At 48.1% G+C, this 20,084-nt stretch overlaps 1 long non-coding RNA gene across 1 annotated transcript in view; it reads left to right on the top strand.

Annotated features, from left to right (window-relative positions):
- The window catches only part of LOC103346696 (uncharacterized), a 166,359-nt gene extending 146,494 nt beyond the window's left edge, over nt 1–19,865 (top strand). The window contains exon 6 of the long non-coding RNA XR_016230151.1: nt 19,767–19,865. This is a non-coding gene — a long non-coding RNA (uncharacterized LOC103346696). The remainder of the gene's footprint in view (nt 1–19,766) is intronic.
- The last annotated feature ends 219 nt before the right edge of the window (nt 19,866–20,084 follow it).

Consider the following 20,084-nt stretch of genomic DNA (forward strand, 5'->3'; position numbering starts at 1 on the left):
ACGTTGGATTGGCACAGCTCCGGCCATTGCAGCCAATTGTGGAGTGAATCAGTGGATGGAAGACCTCTTTCTCTCTCTCTGCCTCTCCTCTCTCTCTGTAACTCTTTCAAATAAATAAATAAATTAAAAAAAAAAAAAGCAAGCCATGGATGAATTGGCAGTTTTTCTGATATCATAGAAGAGTCAAAGGGCACTCACACATCACCTTATGAATGGCAAAAGCTTATGATCCGTTTCAACATCACTTACGCAGTCGGTCATGGGGTTCGTTTTCATTACACCAAATGAAGTATTATAGACAATTCTGTTTAAATCCTCTTCCTTTAGGGTTTTCTCCAGGAATTCTGTCATCTTTCTGATTCCATCTTTTGGATCCTGTGGGGAAGAGCAAGGACAAGAGAGCTCCTTAGCCAAACCTTAAGGAACTGAGCAAACAGGACTGTGGTTACCATATGGTAAACAAAGCAAGCAAACAAACACCCAAAAACCAAGGAGCTGAGCATGACCATGACGATGACATTTTGAACTAAGTTAGCAGTTCACAGCCATTTGAAAGTGATGTTTATTACTGTGCGTGGATCTCTGAATGGCAGGTCAGTAAACACAACCTTGTCAAGTGAGGTGACAGGAACAGTGATTGATTCTGTGCTGTAGGTGGTGCAGGGCAGGGTCTCATCTAGGAGGCTAACACTTCCCTCGCATTCATAGCTGCTAGATATGAAGCCTGAAGGCACTCCATAAAGATGGAATTAAAAGTATAGGTTTGGGGCCAGTGCTGTGGTGCAGCGCATTAATGCCCTAGCCTGAAGCGCTGGCATCCCATATGGGCACTGGTTCTAGTCCTGGCTGCTCCTCTTCCGATCCAGCTCTCTGCTATGGCCTGGGAAAGCAGTGGAAGATGGCCCAAGCCCTTGGGCTCCTGCACCCACGTGAGAGACCCAGAAAAAGCTCCTGGCTCCTGGCTTAGGATCGGCACAGCTCTGGCTGTTGCAGCCAATTGGGGAATGAACCAGTGGATGGAAGACCTCTCTCTCTCTCTCTCTCTGTCTCTGTCTCGACCTCTCCTCTCTCTATGTAACTCTTTCAAATAAATAAATAAATCTTTAAAGTATAGGTCTTTTAGGGGTGAAGGCATTGTGGCATAGATGGTTACGCCACTGCAGGTGAGGCCATCATCCCATATGCGTGCCAGTCGAGTTCTTGCTGCTCAGCTTCTGATCCAGCTAGTGCACTTGGAAAAGCAGCAGAAGATGGTCCAACCAGCCAGGTCCCTGCCACCTACCTGGGAGACCCACATGGAGTTTCAGTCTCCTGGCTTTGGCCTGATCCAGCCTTGGCCATTGCAGCACTTGGGGAGTAAATCAGCTCTCTCTCTCTCTCTGTAACTCCGACTTTCAAATAAGTAAATAAACCTTTATAAAGAGTCAGGAGCCAGGAGCTTCATCCAGGTCACCCCTGTGGGTTTCAGGGGCCCAAGCACTTGGGCCATCTTCTATTGCATTTCTCAGGCTATTTGCAGGGAGCTGGATCAGAGGTGGAGCAGCCAGGACACCAACCAATGTCCATATGGAATGCCAGCCTCGCAGGCAGCCATGTTACCTACTATGCCACAATGCTGGCTCCCCCCAGTTTTTTTTTTTTTTTTGATGTTAAACAATTTTTCCCCATAATGTAGAAAATGCATATCATGCAAAAATATGCATGGGTTTCAGGAAAAATTTTTGTACCGAAATAAACTTGGTTTTTTGACCCAACCTGCACAGCTGGAAGGAAAGGAGCCACACGTTCTGTCTGAGGGGAGAGAGGAAAGGAAGCCATGGTTATCCAAGGCTGTTAGTGGGCTGGAGACTTGAATCATCAGCTGGGGGTGCCGACCAGCCTGGGACTACACTGGTTACTTTACATATGGAGTGAAGAGACAGGTAGTAGGTTGTAATTTATTCCACAAGACCCTCTGTGTGCTCAGCGCTGTTCTGGGTGTTAGCAAGTGCAGGAAGGAAACCTTACTCAAGGACTTACATCTTGTGGGGGAGACAAATGAGAAATATGTAGTATTCTCATAGCAGAAAGAGTAGATCAGGATGAGAGAGGAAGTGGTGGGTGTGTTTAGCAAGCTGAAAGTCTGATGGCACAGCTAGGGAAGAGCAAGGAAGAAGCAGAAGAGTTACACACTTGAACTTGAATAGTTAGTATTTTGCTGCAAATGTTTTAGTATGATTGTGCACATCTACCAGTTCAGTTTTTACACTGCAAACCAATTTGATACTGTATTTATCCTGTGTGTCTCCAGTTATAACCTTGAAAAGGCTTATTTAAATGACCTTTTAAAAAATTCTGGGGGGCCGGCATTGTGGCATAGTGGGCTAAGCAGCTGCCTGTGACCCTGATATCCCATATGGGTGCCAGTCTGAGTGCCAGCTGCTCCACTTGCAATTAATTTCCCTGCTAACGCACTCGGGAAGGTAGGGGAAGATGGCCCAAGTACTGGGACCCCTGCCATCCATGTGGGAGACCTGGATGGAGTTCCTGGTTCCTGGATCCAGTATGGCTCAGCCCTGGTCATTGTGGCCATTTGGGGAGTCAACCAGCAGATGGAAGACATCTCTATCTCTTTGTCTCTCCCTCTCTCTCTGTAACTTTGCATTTCAAATAAATCTTGAATAAAAAAAAAAAAACTTTGAAAAGTCTTTTAATTACAAAAGTGCTCAGATATTCAGAAGAGTGGAGGGAATAGTATAATGAGCTTCCTGGACATGCTACCCAGCTTTAATAATGTACTATTTAATAACCTTTAGTCTTCTGTAGGAGAGCGGCTGATGTACTACAAGCTCTAGCAGTATTTGGGACTTAGGAAAACATCAAGAAACTTGCAGTGACTTGGTTTGGACACCGGGTACATGGCTGCAAGGCTGTCTATCCACTTCCGCATGTGACAGTTTGTGATCCCCGAATGTCCCAGGTAACCACCCGGTTGGAAAACTTGTGCATACGCCAAAACGTTTGTTTCTCTGCAGTTGAACATGTAGGCCACTGGGAAGACTTTAACATGAGACCCATGAATATAGCGCGTGAGCATACCAGACATGCCTGTGTATGGATGCCAGTCCCTATACTTACTGGGAGATTCATCCTAAGCAAGTTATGCAAACTCACTAAACCTCATTGTCGTCACCTATAAATGATTGGTAACGTTCCCAAGCTTATGGGGTTGTCCTGAAAATGAAACAAGTTTATGCATGTTGGACATTCAGCCTAGACTTAAGACTTGGGAGCTTCTCTTACAGTTGCTGGCTTCCCCACAGCACTGTTTGGACTTTGTTCAGCAGATGCATTGCCACAGGATATAAATGTACTGACTGCAGATGACAGGCAGCCAGGGCTGTGCCACATCTCACAGGATGTTGCCTCTACTCCTCCCCTCCCAGTTGATCGGACTCTGTCCTGGGGAGAATTTTACAGGAGACTTTTATGCAGACACGGAAGACTGGCTCCCTCCCTGGGGCTCACCTTTCCCTGCCAGGAATGTCTCAAAATACTCCTCCCAGCTTCCTGGGTCAGGGAATTCTTTGTCCTTTGAAAATAGAAGTAGGGCACCATGGTGTCCTTGCATTCCTTGCTATGTAGACTATCTGAAGTGATGACAAGAAAGAGAATAAGCAATGTCAATGAGGGGGGAGACAGCGATTGGTTATTCAGTGTGCATTGTGTGTGTGCTCCCCGTGAACGCACCCCAACGGTCATGATGTGCCATGTTGTTTTCTGCTCATCATCCAGCAGACAACAAAAATCACCCCTGAACTTTTCTATTTTTTTTAAAGATTTATTTATTTACTTGAAAGTCAGAGATACACAGAGAGAGAAGGAGAGGCAGAGAGGGAGAGAGGTCTTCCATCTGCTCGTTCACTCCCCAATTGGCTGCAACGGCTGGACCTGTGCTGATTCAAAGCCAGGAGCCAGGAGCCAGGAGCTTCTTCTGGGTCTCCCACGTGGGTGCAGGGACCCAAGAACTTGGGCCATCTTCTACTGCTTTCCCAGGCCATAGCAGAGAGCTGGATAAGAAATGGAGCAGCCGGGTCTTGAACTGGCATCCATATGGGATGTCGGCACTGCAGGTGGCGGCTTTCACTTCTACGCCATAGCACCAGCCCTTCCCATAAACTTTTCAATGTGTGTATTTCTCTTACGATCAGTCCAAAATTCTTCCCCTGGTATGTGAGGTCCTATGGGGTCTGGCACTCTAATTTTCTTCTTGCTTACTTCCTGTCAGTCATACTTATTCTCCATCCCACAGTAGCCCTTTTCTCGCAACTCTCTTTTTTTTCTTTGCCTTTTTTTTTTTTTGACAGGCAGAGTTAGACAGTGAGAGAGAGACAGAGAGAAAGGTCTTCCTTTTTCTGTTGGTTCACCCCCACCAAGTGGCCGCTATGGCCGGCGCGTTGCGGCTGGCGCGCTGCGCCGATCTGAAGCCAAGAGCCAGGTGCTTCCTCCTGGTCTCCCATGTGGGTACAGGGCCCAAACACTTGGGCCATCCTCCACTGCCCTCCCGGGCCACAGCAGAGAGCTGGACTGGAAGAAGAGCAACCGGGACAGAATCTGGCGCCCTGACTGGGACTAGAACCCGGGGTTCTGGCGCTGCAGGCGGAGGATTAGCCTAGTGAGCCGTGGCGCCGGCCCCATGGCAACTCTTTTCTAATATTTCTGGCTATTCTTTCTTCAGTGTGTCCTAGTCTCACTTTAGTCTGGGTATTTTAAGCTGATGAACTTCAAGAGATCTGTGCCTTTTCCTAAAGCCATAGGCACATTTTTGTGTAAGTGTGCACTTTATCAGAACTGGAGATGTGCCTTCTTTGAGTTTGTGATCACTGAAAGTTTGAGACCCTTAATTTAAATGTTGTTCTTTAGAGCTCTTTGTAGGGCCTATCTTATTTTCAACATTCCTGTTTTGTTTGTCATCTTCTTCTGTTGCTGGAAATTTCATGTATTTATGAGTCACAACATTGTTTCTAACATGAGCTTCAGACCCATATATCCATATCCCTTTCCAAATACTGTGCAAATATTTCACATGCACCAAGTTCAAAATTTGATTAATCTTCACACAAACTTACTCTCCCTCCTACATGAACCTTTTCCATTATTGTTACCATGATATATAATCAAGACAAGAAAAAATCATTCCAGATGTTTCATTTTCTCCCTCAAGGGCAGTCCCTCACCATGTCCTGTAGAGTCCGCCTGTTGTGTCATTTGGAATTCATCTCCCCTCTGCCTCTTCCCCTGAAACCTTGCCATCCTCTGCTCCCTGATTTCCTGCTCTCATTCTTGGCTCGGTTCTGCACACATCCCCCATCAAATCCCCAAGGAGTTTTCTAAAGTGTAAATGCATCACTTCACTTCCCTGTCAACATTGTTCAGTTGGATTCAGCTAGCCTCCAGGATAAAGTCCACGTAGTCTAGCAGGCTCTGAGGATTTCATCTCTGACTCCTGCCTACCTTTAAGCATTGTTCCTGGCTTTGCCCCCATTTATTTGTCTTCTGCTCTTCTAGTAGCATGGAATATCCTTTCCTCTTTTGTCACCTAGGAAACTCTTATTTATTCTTCATGACCCAATTCCTCGGTAACCCTTGGAGACTTTTGTGGATTGAGTAACCTTGGCTCTCCAAACTCATGCAGCTGCTTAAACTCTGAAGTCTTATTTTTTTTTAAATATTTTATTTATTTATTTGATAGATAGATTTACAGACAGTGAGAGGGAGAGACAGAGAGAAAGGTCTTCCATCTGCTGGTTCACTCCTCAAATGGCCACAACGGCAGGAGCTGAGCTGATCCGAAGCCAGGAGCCAGGAGCTTCTTCCTGATCTCCCATGTGGGTGCAGGGGCCCAAGGACTTGGGCCATCTTCTACTGCTTTCCCAGGCCATGGCAGAGAGCTGGATCGGAAGTGGAGCAGCTGGGACTTGAACTGGCACTAATATGGGATGCTGGCGCCGCAGGTGAAGAATTAACCCACTGCACCACAGCGCCAGCCCCTGAAGTCCTATTTTAAGGGTTGATGGATGAAGGGTGGAGACTTGGTCTAATTATGGTGATGAGAGATAGGTATGAAGGGAGATCTTTAGGTCACTGGAGTCTTGCTTTCGGGAATAGTTCTTGTGAGGCGGTTGGTTATTTAAGCTGAGTTCAGCCTAGTTTCTCTCTGCTTTCTGGCCCTATTCTGCTAAGGACAGCTCTGCCAAATGCTAGACTAATTGGGAAGCTTGATACTGAACTGTGAACCTACAAACTGCAATCTGAAATAAACCCTTTCCTTTCCAAGAAGTTCCTCTTGGGTATTTCAATAAGAGTAATAAAAATCTAATGAAGTCAAGGGATGTCTCTGCTGTGGAGGAGTTTTGTGGTCTCCTGTTCTGCTCTTGGGACACCTTACCCTGTTCTCCATGAGGGTACTTGCTGGATTGCTGTTAAAATTATTCTGATTTTATGATTGTTGTTATTTACACCCATACCCTAGGCTTGGCTCCATCTATATTAACAATGTGCCTTTTGTCTTCAGTATTCTCCCCTACCCTCAACTCCTCTATACAGAAAGACCTCTCAGGGTCAACCTGGCAGTGTGAATAAGATATTGGATCCACTCCAAAGATCCAGGGACACTATGGAACTTGATGAGACTGTCAAATGGAACACCAAATTGTCCTGAAGGACCCCAAAAGTGTTGCCCTTTTGTGACGACCCCAGAAACACAGACTCCAGACCAGGCGATGCAAAAAGCAAGAGGCAGTTTTATTTCATTTGCGCAAATGGGCCCTCTGCTGCCGCATGCAGCGGGAAAGAGAGGAGCCCCGTGCCCTGATTACACGCAGTATTTAAAGCGAAAAACCACACAATTACCATAAATTAACATTCTACTTGGTGTAAATAGCTCATTGGATAGTTCTCAGCAATTGACCTAATATGGCAGTTTGAAAGCAGTAGGGAAGTATGGTCAGTGGAAAAGTACTAGGTTGAAAGGGTATGACGGGGGGAGGGGGTTTCCCATGGCTGTTTCTGAAACTGTTTGTCTTAAGTTCCTGTTTTTCTATTTCATCAAGGCCACTTTTATGGCGGCTCATGGCCGCTCCCTTCAATGTCTTAAGTTCCTGTTTTTCTATTTCATCAAGGCCACTTTTATGGCGGCTCACGGCCACTCCCTTCAGTCCCAGGAAAAGGGAAACTTGGGATTGCTTTGGCTTAGTGCCAAGAACCATCTACAGATCCTCTCAGGAGCCGAGCACCTCTTCCGATGCCTCTAAAAGAGTGGAGGGGCTGGTGCTGTGGCACAGTAGGTTAATCCTCCGCCTGTGGTGCCAGCGTCCCATGTGGGTGCCGATTCTAGTCCCAGCTGCTCCTCTTCCCATCCAGCTCTCTGCTATGGCCTGGGAAAGCAGTAGAAGGTGGCCCAAGTCCTTGGGCCCCTGCACTCTCTTGGGAGACCGGGAAGAAGCACCTGCTTCCTGGCTTCGGATCAGCGTGGCTCCGGCCATGACTGCCATTTGGGGAGTGAACCAATGGAAGGAAGGCCTTTCTCTCTCTCTCTCTCCCTCTCACTGTAACTCTCTCTCTCAAATAAATAAATAAAACCTTAAAAAAAAGAGTGGAAATGATTCCTTAGTCACTAACTTAAAACATAAGTGAAATGTGTTGCTCCCTTATAGGGCTCAATGTGGAAAATAATTTTGATGCTAACAAAATCTTACCAATAATCTGGTAATCATCGGGTTTCAAAATGGCTAGATCTTGTAGACACCTTAGATTAAAAACAGAATTTTGTGTAAGTGAGATAAAGCTAGAGGTTGATGGAGCACATGGTGTCTAAGATTCCTTTGGTGCCATATTCTTGTTACCTATCTGCTTACAATCTAGTGAAGACTTTTGAAAGATCAAAGGCCATCAGTTCCCTATTCGAGGTACACCCTGAGGAAAATGGTATCCCTTCTACATCTCAGCTTCTTTGTGTGCAACATGGGAATGATAATTGCAGCTATCTCGCAAGTGTGTTGTGAAGAGTAGGTGAGTTAATTCATGAAACGTGTTTAGAAAAATGTTCAGCACATGGTCAGGGCTATGAAACTCTTGGCATAACTCTATTATTTATTATTTTCCTGTGGAAAGTGTGCTGTAGATTTCAACTTTCAATATTGGGTTCTATGGCTTGAGCATCCGCCAAAATTTCATGTGTTGGAACTTAATCCTCATTGCAAGATATGAAAATGATGAAAACCCAACCATACCATGGAGCTGAGAGGTGGGCCTTTGGGAGGTGATTGGGCCAGGAGGGTGGCGCACCATGATTGAATCCTAGTAGTTTTATAAGAATAGGGATAAAGACTAGAAGAGAAATGCCCATGTGTGTTCCCAGTTTCTTACCATGTGGTGATGGGTGTCCTGCTGGCAAGAGGCCATTACCAGATGCAGCCCCTCAACTTTGCATCTCCAGAACTGTGAACCCAGATAAGCCCATTTTCTTTATAAAGTTAGCCTGCCTCAGGTGCTTTGTAATAGTGCTGAAAGCCGACTGTTCTACCAGGGTCTTTGGTGCCAGGCTTCCTTGGCATTGACACTGGAGTCCACCATGGGGAAGCAAGAGTCCCACTGGGTGAAGGCTAAGTACACGTGTAATTGGTTCAACAGCTTCTGTAGGAGAGCTAGCACCCCTCTCTTGTTAGCATTGAGGCTAAGGCAGTCTCTAGGTAGAGGGATGCCTACATGGGTATGAGGAAACATCAGTTTCATTCAATATTCAGAACTGCGGATGGTAGGGGGCTCAGTTTTTGTCCCTGTGTGTAGTAGACTTCTAGATGGTCTCCTCCCAGGTTTTCCAGCTTCTGTGATGGTCACAAACCAGTCAGCCAGGACCTCACCAGAGTGTGTTGTTCTCACCCACTCCAAGAAAGGTTGTCGAAGCTTGATGGAAGCCTGATTGCTCTTCTCAATAGCATCACCATTCTAGATCAGAGCCACAGTTTCCTGTGTCCAAGTGTTCCTGAAAGAAGGCAGAAAGATGAACCTAGGAACTTACTGATTTCCACAATTTGGAAACATGCTCTAAAAAGAATTAAGTTGTTGATCAGTAGCTCAATTGTTTACTGCGTTGAGTTGAAATTAACCTTTCAAATTACCTTTTCATCACTAGAAAGGTTAAACAGAAATGTGATATTTTTACTTTTGCATTGCTAGAATATACTTTGAATAAACTGAATATGCTTTTGTATTTCTAGAAAACAGTATTATCGGCCGGCGCCGCGGCTCACTAGGCTAATCCTCCGCCTAGCGGCGCCGGCACACCGGGTTCTAGTCCCAGTCGGGGTGCCGGATTCTGTCCCGGTTGCCCCTCTTCCAGGCCAGCTCTCTGCTGTGGCCAGGGAGTGCAGTGGAGGATGGCCCATGTGCTTGGGCCCTGCACCCCATGGGAGACCAGGAAAAGCACCTGGCTCCTGGCTCCTGCCATCGGATCAGTGCGGTGCGCCGGCCGCAGCGCGCCGGCCGCGGTGGCCATTGGAGGGTGAACCAATGGCAAAAGGAAGACCTTTCTCTCTGTCTCTCTCTCTCTCACTGTCCACTATGCCTGTCAAAAAAAATAAAAAAAAAAATAAAAAAAAATAAAGTAAACAGTATTATCAATAATTATTATTTGTGACATCATGGATTGATTAAAGAAAATCTCCATTTGAGGAAAACCCCAGAAATTCCCAAATACTTTTTCCATTAAACCTGGCACTAATAAATAGCCATGCTCTCCGCCCCCCCCCCTTTTTTTTGATAATGTCAGGAATAGGAAAAGGGAGGAAAAGAAAGTAAGAATATCAATGGAAAAAACCACGGGGAATTCTTTCAAAGGCAAAGACAGACTCAGTGTAATTTTAAGCGATGACTTCTACAAGAAAGCTGAACTTTTTTTTTTTTAAAGATTTATTTATTTTGCTTGAAAGTCAGAAGTCAGAGTTACACAGAGAGAGAAGGAGAGGCAGAGAGAGAGAGAGAGAGAGAGAGAGAGAGAGAGGTCTTCCATCCGCTGGTTCACTCCACAATTGGCCGCAACGGCCAGAGCTGTGCTGATATGAAGCCAGGAGCCAGGAGATTCCTCGGGTCTCCCACGCAGGTGCAGGGGTCCAAGGACTTGGGCCATCTTCTACTGCTTTCCCAGGCCATAGCAGAGCGCTGGATCGGAAGTGGAGCAGCTGGGATTTGAACCAGTGCCCATATGGGATGCCGGCACTGCAGGTGGCAGCTTTACCTGCTATGCCACAGTGCCAGCTCCAAAAGCTGAATGTTTTAAAGCAGAATAACAGCCATTGCTATGTTTGGAGGTGATATTTGTTCGTCTCAAAGACATCACCAACTAATTCCGTACTGACTTTGGAGGTTTCTGTTAGCCCTAGCCCCCTGGGCCTCTGCAACATGTAGACTCTAGGGAAACAGGCTCTGACTTTTGGGATAGTTGGCCGTGTTTTTCTGAGAGACAGCATGGTCTGGATGCAGGTGGAGCTGTGTGGGGAATCAGATGGGCTCACATCCTCTCTCTGACGTACGAACTTGATGGTTTTAGATAAGAATTACGTAAATCTACCAAGCATCAGTTATTTTCATGTGACTTTGAGAGTCAGCGAAAATACAGAAGGCACTAAATAAATGTGAAATGTGTCAACAGCTTGTGTTGGGGCACATCCTGAGGGCCAGGGTCAGGATGTGTGAGACCATCTTGCTCAGGGAGCCCTAGAGAGGAAGTCGCCACCCCCTTCTCAGCTCCCTCCCTCTTGCCGGATTCTGTGGTCCTGGCTCTCTCGCCCTGAGCCCTCTGCGGGGACCCCTCGTGCTTTCCCCTGGCTCCTGACCCAGCCCCTGGTCAGATTTCACTCTGCACTACCACCGAGTTCTCCTTCTGCCCTTCTGGAATCAGCATTTTATCTTCCTGCTTGGATGCTGGCTTTTTCCCCTGCCAATTGCTGTCCCAATGCTACAGAGTGATTTGGGCTGCTAGGGGAGGCTCACCACGGAGGGGGCTGCCGGCCCTGTCCTTTCCTGGACTCTGGATGAGACCTGTGGGCCTGCATCCCCCGAAGCTTCCCAGAGAAGCTCGTGGTTGCCCTCTACCTGTAGACTCCACCTTTGCTGTCACAAAGGCTGTGAGCATCTCGGGAAATCCCATGTTCCCTTGGAGGCCCTGACCCTGTCCTGCTGGGTTGGTTCAGGCCATGCAAGGGCTCTGCCAGACTTCCATGCTGCACATTCCAGGCTTGTCTGGACTCCCCCTGTTGGCAGTGGCCTCACACCATGGCTTATACTCACAGTAACTGCCCTCTCTAGGCCTGGTGGTGCTGGGTTGTGCTTGCTCCCACAGGCATCCCTGTGGTCTGACCTCCAGTGCAGTCGGAGATGTGGCCTTCCCAGGATGGCACCTGTGGTCTTCAGTGTGGGTGTGGACCCGGGTGGCATCTCACTAAAGCACAGCGTGACTCAGGCGAGCGGTGGTGGGAGCTGTGCGCTCTCTCTACAGCTCCCATGGGGGTTTGTAAAGATTGCAAGACCCGTGGCCACGTCTCCCTTCTGAACTGAAGTGTTTGTTTTCCCCAGCTGCTGGAAGCTCTGCAGGCCCACGGCCCTCGGTCATGCAGCCCTCCCTAGGCTCAAGGTCATACGTCCGTCCCGGGGCATCTTGCATCTAGGGACGGGTCAACACCTTGCCCCCTCGCTTCCACTGTGCTGGTAGCAGCCTTGAAAGGCTTTCTCAGCCTTAGCAATTCCACACGGGGCTTTTGCTGGTACTGAGTTGGAGCTTGCCTTCTCTGGCTGCCCGATCTTGCTTCTCTCCATCCCCTTCTAACGGAAGTGATCCCAGGAGCACTCCCTGCAAAACATCCCATGCACTTAGCTCCAGTTTGGAGTTTTCCCCTTGAGGTGGCACACATCCTATGATGTAGAGAGGGCTGGGTTGGGCGTGAAGATTGTGACTCAGGATTTCAAGAGGCAGATGAGGGCCCACTTACTGTACCAATGTGCTTATCAACAGAGCTCCCTCCCAACCTCAAATGCCCCCGTTTGAATGATAAAGGGTGGGGTCACCACACCACAGCACCAGGTCTCACGTGTTTGTCATGAGACACCCATAACTACAGAACTCAGCAGGAATGTTCTTTCCTACTTTCTGGGTTTCAGTTGAGTCCCAAGGAGGTAAAAGTTCTGTTTTAAAAATGAATGCCTCTTGGCACTTGTTTCTTTCTCCACATCAACAAGTGCCATCCCAGAGGGAAGCTGGACCAGTGGGATCCTAGATAATTCGGCTTGCCACTTTACAAAGGGAGTTCTGGGGCCAGCGCTGTGGCACAGCAGGTAAAAACTGTTTCGAGTCTCAACCGCTCCATTTCCAATCCAGCTCTCTGCTATGCTCTGGGAAAACAGTGGAAGATGGCTCAAGTCCTTGGGTCTCCCATGTGGGAGACCCAGAGGTCTTTCTTGAGGAAAGAAAGCCCAGGGACCACTCCGGGACACTTTAAAAGGCCACTGAGTCTGATTAGCTAGGTATGGTTCTGGCTGGAAGACCCACTCCACTGTTGGTCAGGATCCCTCTCACTCCTGGCTTCTCCTTTACTCAACATCTAAGAGGCAGAGCTTCTCAGGGCTTGATTCTGTGCCTACTTCCTCTGCTTGCTTCTTCCATGATCCCACTCACTTCCCTGCTTCAAATGCCGTCATTAGAAGACTGTTGGTGGCTTCCCCAGATTCCCTGGGCCAGGCTGCTGGACCCTCTCTCTCCCTAGTTGCTGTGAATATTGGCTGCTAAGGGCTCACAGCGCCCCTGTGTACTGGAGCAATGGTTACCTCTGAAGGAAGCTCCTAGTGGAGGGAGCCACTTACCTACTCTCTCCTCCCACTCCTATCCAGTGGATCAGCCCAAGGCTAGACTTTATCACAGGACACTCCGCTGGGCCAGCTGGCATCTCTTCCCTGAGTCTCTGCCCACAGGGAGACTGAGAGTCAGAGGGAGAACAGGACCTTGCTCCACCTGTCGCCTTCCTGGCCCTGGGGGCCGCCCCTTCATGCACAGAGTGGTCAGTGAGTGTCCTTTTGCAGCAGTGGACAAATCCAGTGTGCTGTTCTCTCATACTTGGGAGCCAGCGTCCTCACAGCCCAGAACCCAGCCCTGTGCTCCCTTCCCAGGGTCCAGAGTTTCTCCAGGCCCCTTCCTCCCAGCTCCTAAGTTGTAGAGACTCCAGTCTCTCTGAAGTTGCTGTCTCTACAATACTCAAGGCAGCTTACTTTCCTCCTCTGTCTCTATTTGTCTCTCTCTCTCTCTTGGGTTCCAACATCCAGTGATTCCATCTAACAAGTGAATATTTGAATTCAACAGTGCATTCATGAGTATAATGATCTCTGTTGCAAAGGTAGGATGGTGTTGTCTATTTTAGGGAGAAGCAGCCATGGGGTACAGTGAGGGCAATGCTCTCCAGGGATAAATAAGCTTGGCTGTCTAGCATGGTGCAGGACAAACCCCTTTGGAGGAGAGAGGGACTGGAGGAAAGAAGACTGGGCGGGGAACATCTTAGACTGGTTCATGTCTCAGAAAGTTGTAGGGAGACCCCTGGGGGACTCTGCAGCCAGTCTCGGCCACAGCTCTGAGGGAAGGCCTGGGCCAGGCGCAGGGCTGGAAGAACGTGACCGGGTGACCTCAGGACCTTGGTGCCATGGGTTGGAGACAAAGCCAGAAGGCTTTGACAAAGTCCCACAGTACTGTTAATGATAACTCAGTTTTTGAAATAATGTAGTTTTCCTTTCCAGGTGAAGGCAGAAATGTATGCGATTACCAGTTCTTGTGTGAACAGCTTGAGAGAATTCAGAAAGTCATTTCTAAGAGAAAAGTAGGGACAGGCAATAAACAAGTTATCTCTGCCAACAGAGGACGGTATGTTCCTCTCTGCAGCGCTCTGTTTGGAAGTTGGAGGAGGGCCCGTGGTTTTCCTGCTGTGGTCTTTGTGGAACACTTCATTCTGTGCCATTGTTGTTAAGAACAAACTGTCCCCAAGGAGCTAGCGAAGCATCCAGAGGAACACTTGCAAGATCCCTCTGAGGAGGTCACCCGCAGAGCAATTAATCTTGTCCAGCCAGGTCCGTTCAACTTGGGACCTGTGCAACACATGATCGGTTTTCGCCTGGAACAACCTTGTGCAATTTTTTTTTTGTCTCTACATTCTGTCTTATATCTGTATCCAGAAATATCTTTCTTAAAATTCATCAGTAGCCTGCTTTTCAGCATACTCTGTCTCTGAAGATGATTGTAATCAACTATGCTCTAAAAAAACAGTCATTTGCAACCTGTGAGAAATTCGGCCCCAGGTACCTGAAGCCTGCCTTTGGGCAAAATCCATGTTTGCTCATTATGTTGTGATAAATGAAGACTTACTGTCAAGGAAACCTACAGTCTAAGATGTGACCACTTTGGAACACTTCCTAGGACTCCTTAAAAGTCACTGGGCTTGTGTCTCCTGGGCCTGGGTCACATATAATCTGCCTTGAATAAGCCTCATGTAGCTCTCTCACAGAGCCTGATCATTCTCATGGACAGAGAAGTGATTCCTGATTCCGTGAAGACTCCCATCCCTGGGAGACAGGTTAGAAAGCCATTCTGGGTACTTACTCCTTAAAGTGAAGCCTTAGAGTGAGCTAATGATATAGGCAGGCAGATAGGACTAAATTGATTAGATTTGTGAGCTGGAGACCACGTCTTCACTGTGCCCACTGTGTGATCTCATGCCCCTACCTGACCTCACCTGTATGCCCACCTGCCAATCAGATGGCATAACCACTCCCTTTTGGAAGTGAATAAAAGACCTGGAGTGCAGTGGGCCCTTCCTTTGTTGTCCACTGCCCTCTGACCACTCTCTCTCGACTTTCCTGCCTGTGCTATGCTCAAGAGAGCGAGGGAACCTCTGGGAGAACTTCTTCCAATGACTCCATCTCAATGTCTGTGATATTCTTGGGCTTGATCCTGTGTTCTTTCCCTTTAAATTTAGGACTAATTCATTCTCTTGATTTCTCTGTTTCTTCTGCTTTTCTCACCAGTCAAAAACAAATGGTGCTTTCCAGTAGAGGCTAAACGTACCTAGAGGTGTTTTTTTTAAAGGTTTATTCTATTCATTTTTAAGGCAGGGTTATAGAGAGAGGGAGGGACATAGAGATCTTTCATCTGCTTGTTGACTCCCTAAATGACTGCAATGGCCAGGGCTGAGCCAGGCTAGAGTCAGGAGCCAGGAGCTTCTTCTGGGTCTCCCACGTGGGTGCAGGGGCCCAAGCACTTAGGCCATCTTCTGCTGCTTTTCCAGGCCATTAGCAGGGAGCTGGATCAGAAGTGGAGCTTCTGAGACTTGAACGGCACCTATATGGGATGCCGGCACTGCTTTACCCGCTAAGCCACAGTGCTGGCTCCTGATGTTTGTTTTTGTCTTTTCTTTTTAAAAGATTTATTTATTTATTTATTTGACAGGTAGAGTTACAGACAGTGAGAGGGAGAGACAGAGAGAAAGGTCTTTCTTCTGTTGGTTCACCCCCCAAATGGCCGCTACGGCTGGAGCTATGCCGATCTGAAGCCAGGAGCCAGGTGCTTCCTCCTGGTCTCCCATGCAGGTGCAGGGCCCAAGCACTTGGGCCATCCTCCACTGCCTTCCCGGGCCACAGCAGAGAGCTGGCCTGGAAGAGGAGCAACCGGGACTAGAACCCAGGACCCATATGGGATTCTGGCGCTGCAGGCGGAGGATTAACCAAGTGAGCCACGGTGCCAGCCCTTGTTTTTGTCTTATCACTAGCAAGCTAGAGAGGACAGACAAAATCACAAATCTGGCCTTTTGATGTGTCTTGTCTGGGCCCTCTAACTGGTTGTTAGCTGTGGTCCTTTTTTTCATTTTTCTTTTTCTTTTTTCCTCCAAAAGTGTGCTTAAAAGATAGCTGCTTGGGTCCACGCATCTTGAGGGTTCTTCCTGATCACTGTGGCCAGAGGTTTCTGACTTCACTTAAATCCTGCTTTTCTCTCTGCCTTGTCCATGTGGAAATTCTTCTTTCATGTGAGACAAAGCACCAAGGTCGTCTTTCTCCATTCACTGTTTCACAGGTGACAACCCTGTACAGGCAGAAGTAGACACCATTGTGTCCTTAGCATTCCTTAGCACAGACAAGGTCTACAGTGGAGGGCGTGTCCCGGAGACAGCGGAAGGAAATCCTCTCTTGTGTCATCACTAATCTGTGAATGAAAGAAACATTTCCCTGGGGAGCTGCAAGTACACGGGGTCTCCTGCAGAATCCACAGAGCCACACAGTTTAGGAAATATGTTGCAAAGCCCCTCATCCTGGTCAGTGCACGTTCAGTACTGTTTTCTTCTTCGTTTGGCAAATAGAATAATACTCTGTTTGCTTTAGGCTACTTCTGCATTTTCTGGCAAACTCCCAAGGCTGATTCTCTGGCTTGGGTTCTTTTATTTCACCTTTTCTCCTTGTCCTGGGACCCAAAGACTCAACCGGCTTCTTTTCTTCTTTAAACATGACATTGACAAAGTAAGCTTCTGTGTTGATAACACTAACACGACTCCCTTCACTACTCTTACTTAACTGCTGGTACTAACCGCAGCAAAGCAGGACAGAAAAAGCTTCCCGAGCACTCACTAGCTGGACGCTGTTCCTGGTGCTTTAAATGAAGGGACTTCAAAAAGCTTATGGAGGGGGCCGGCATTGTGGTGTAGTGTGTTAAGGTGCTGCCTGACGCCACCCATCTGGGAGACTTGGAAGAGGGTCCTGGCTTCTGCCTGCACAGCCCAGGCTGTTGCAGCCACTTGGAAAGTGAACCAGCAGATGGAAGATCTCTCTATCTCCTTCTCCCTCTCTCTCTGTAACTCTGCCTGTCAAATAAATAAAAATAAACCTTAAAAGAAAAAACAACAACAACAACAAAAAGCTCATGGAAAAAAGGCATTAAAGGATAAGATTACTTTGGTGTAAAATACTTTTGAAATCCATGCAGTTTTTCCGTAATACGCATTTCTATGACTGTTTAGAAGACCCCTCACATGCATGGATTTCCAAGTATTTCTGCACCAAAATAAACTTCATCTTTTAATACTATTTTCCACAAACATTCTGAAGTACCCTGGTACATTCTGGCTCATTTACTCCTCAAATTTTATGGGACAGGTATGATAACTGATGCCATTTCCAGATGTGGAAACTGAGGCAACTGGAGGGGTGAGGTGACATGCACAAAGCTGCATGTTAATAATCGTCAGGGCTGGGGCTGGACCCCTGCTGGGCTCAGAGCTTCCTGTGCTGATGCTTGACATGGAGGGGGTAACAGGGTCCTTAGCACCCTCTGTTCACTCTGCCTCTGAGATAGGCAACTGGACACTTTTCCTTTAAGGGTCTTGTGGCTTTCTTTTTTCTTTTCTCTTTTTTTTTTGACAGGCAGAGTGGACAGTGAGAGAGAGAAAGACAGAGAGAAAGGTCTTCCTTTTCCGTTGGTTCATCCCCCAATGGCCGCTGCGGCCGGCATACCACGCTGATCCAAAGCCAGGAGCCAGGTGCTTTTCCTGGTCTCCCATGGGGTGCAGGGCCCAAGCACCTGGGCCATCCTCCACTGCACTCCCTGGCCACAGCAGAGAGCTGGCCTGGAAGAGGGGCAACCAGGACAGAATCCGGCGCCCCGACTGGGACTAGAACCCGGTGTGCTGGTGCCACAGGTGGAGGATTAGCCTAGTGAGCCGTGGGGCTGGCCTCTTGTGGCTTTCACTCTGGAGCAATATGCAAAGGGCACCACTGTAATTAAGGGAAGCATCCCAAGAAAGAACCCGGGTGAGTTCTGACAGCCTTTGCTGTGGCCTGGACTGAGGGTCCCTTGCATGGAGCTGTGTATCTGCGAGGAATGGTGGCTACAGTGGCTCTTCTCACTCAGGCATGAGACTCAAGAGCTGCACTCAGGTGGGAATGAGGTCCTCCCTGCCCCATTGCTCCCCTGCGTTCCTGGGGACCTCAGAATGAGTGATGCCCATATCCTGGCAAAGCCACGGGACTGTTTTTCACTTTCTTCTTGTCCTCTGTGCCATGCTGGCCACTATGGTCCACCCCCACTGCAATCCATCCTCTTGCCCTTGGCCTCCTACAATCCACCATTCCTTGATGACATTCGTATTGAGCACTGACAGATGCTGGGGAGACAATGCTGAATGAAACAGCATGGTCCCTGGTCTCCCTCCCAAGCCCCCAGGGAAAAGAGAGGCATGGTGACTGTGAGCTTAAATATCATAAGGACTGATTGGGGGCAGGTGCAAAGAAGAGCTGGGGTGGTTGATTGGGACTGACATGGGTGCAATGGGGACTTGCATGCCCTAGAGAGTTGAGGACATCCAGACAGGCCTTGGGGGTTTAGGGAGGGTAAATTTTGAGGAAGGAAATGGCTTCCCATTGAGGGCAGATGCCAGAACTGGCATTGACTTCAGGAGTGCTCATTTGCTGGCTTCCTTGAGCAAAGACAAGAGACAAAGGAAAAGGTGAATTGAGGCCTGGGTGTTCCGGGGCAGTGACACTTGATAAAGTAGGTTTCTGGGGAGTAGTGCCCAGTTGGAAGGCAGGAACTCTGGGTCGCCGGGAAGATGGCTGGTGGTTAAAACAGCTGAGGTGCAGCAGTTTTGGATGATGCTGGAACCCATGGTGTGGCTTGGGAAGTGGGACACACCCTCTACTGTGGACTTTGTCTGATATGAGGATGGCTACACCAGCTCTTTTTTGGTTGCTGTTAGCATGGAATATCTTTTTCCATCTTTTCTCTTTCAGTCTTTGTCTATCTTTGTTGGTGAGATGTGTTTCTTGTAGGCAGCAAATAGATGGGTTTTGTTTTTTAATCCATTCAGCCAGTCTGTGTCTTTTAACTGGAGAGTTGAGGCCATTTACACTCAAGGTGTAAAAATGGCTTGGCCATTTTTCCATAAATATGCCTGTTGTTTACTTTGGAAGTGGGGCTGTGATGCAGCACCTATGTGAGGCCCCTGGGTTGCAGGAAGTCAAGGATTGGTGGGATACTTTGGCCACAGGAGCAGGGAGCCATTGAGGCCCCTGAGGCACGTGGCACACTCCACAGTGGGGATGCAAGCTCTAAGGGGGCTGGTGTTGGGGCTGTTTAAAAAGATTGTGCCAGGTAAGTGTGGCAAACTCCTGACCTGAAGGCAGAGGAGGACACATCTGAGGCCTCCGTAACCTCCAGAGGATGATGCAGTCACAGAGATTGGCATTGGGGTGTAATCCACAAACTACATGGGGACAAGGTTGTTTTAGAAGTTCCCTGTGACAGCACTGAGTGAGGCTCAGTGTGGGAAGACCCCAGAGCCCCCTGACCAAGTCCCCTGTCCCTGCTGTGCCTCCAGCCTGCCAGAGGCCCCTCTGAGTGGCATCCTAATGAGACAAGGGCTGCATCCCTCTGGTCATCTGGTCATCATCTTAGGTCCCAGCGCGTGTCTGTGAACATGGTGTGATGTCCACAGGTGTGGTTCCTGGGCCTCCTGTTGTCAGTAGCACCAACAGAACAGCTCAAAAGACATGCTCTCAGTCCAGGGAACTCCTCCAAGGTCAGGCAGTCTTGGGCCTCCTTGCTAATATTTTGACAGACTTTCCTCAAAGGAGCTCATAATGGATTTTAGAAAATTTTAGAAAGTTGCTTCTTGTGTTTTTAAAATTTAGAATGGTTTGATTTTTATTGTTTTTAGATGTTGGATGGACCTATGGGGATGTGACTGGTGATGGCAGAGGCCATAGTTGGCCAGGAAGCCGTCTGTGCTGTGCAGCTGGTTCCTAGACATCAGGACCTTTCTGTGACCCTCTGCGGTGGCCCAGAAAGCCTCAGCCATGGCAAGGAGACACGCATTGTACCTTAGGAAGAAGTGAGTTTCCGTCCTAGTGGTGAAGGAGCCATTGTTTGTAGAGCACCTGAGTGTGGGAATGTAATGGTCCATAATTACGTCTCTTAACTGTTACTAGGTGTTCTTTGATATTCAATGAGATATTCCTCAGTTGTCAATGTGATT

Source organism: Oryctolagus cuniculus, chromosome 2 (assembly GCF_051225735.1).
Source record: "Oryctolagus cuniculus isolate XC-2025 breed Fujian yellow rabbit chromosome 2, ASM5122573v1, whole genome shotgun sequence".
Lineage (NCBI taxonomy): Eukaryota > Metazoa > Chordata > Mammalia > Lagomorpha > Leporidae > Oryctolagus > Oryctolagus cuniculus.